This window comes from Babylonia areolata, chromosome 7 (assembly GCF_041734735.1).
Source record: "Babylonia areolata isolate BAREFJ2019XMU chromosome 7, ASM4173473v1, whole genome shotgun sequence".
Classification (NCBI taxonomy): domain Eukaryota; kingdom Metazoa; phylum Mollusca; class Gastropoda; order Neogastropoda; family Buccinidae; genus Babylonia; species Babylonia areolata.
In genome coordinates, this window is record NC_134882.1 from 38,588,814 (window position 1) to 38,589,274 (window position 461).

Below are 461 nucleotides of genomic sequence, written 5' to 3' on the forward strand. Positions count from 1 at the left end.
GCATGGTTGATCCTTCCAAACTGAAACTTGACAGAACTGATTTTAGATACAGATGACAATAAGAAAATCAATAGACTTTTAGACTGACACAGATTGACCGATGCCAACACATGGCAGCTGGCATGAACATGATGGTCACATTGCACAACTGTGATATTGGATTTTTTGACATGCTGTTTTGAATTTGACAATACTCGCATAATTTTAGATATTTTGCAGACTTGGTGATGATACCCTAAGGCTACTGTGTGAAAAAAATTTCAGTGAATTCGTTTTCTCTATAACTAAGAAAATACTTATCAAAAAGCGGTTCACGTTTTGGGGGACACCCGATATAGATAGATAGATAGATAGATAAATAAATGAATATATATATATATATTATAAACACACATTTGTATATATATATATATATATATATGTGTGTGTGTGTGTGTGTGTGTGTGTGTGTGTGTGTTTCT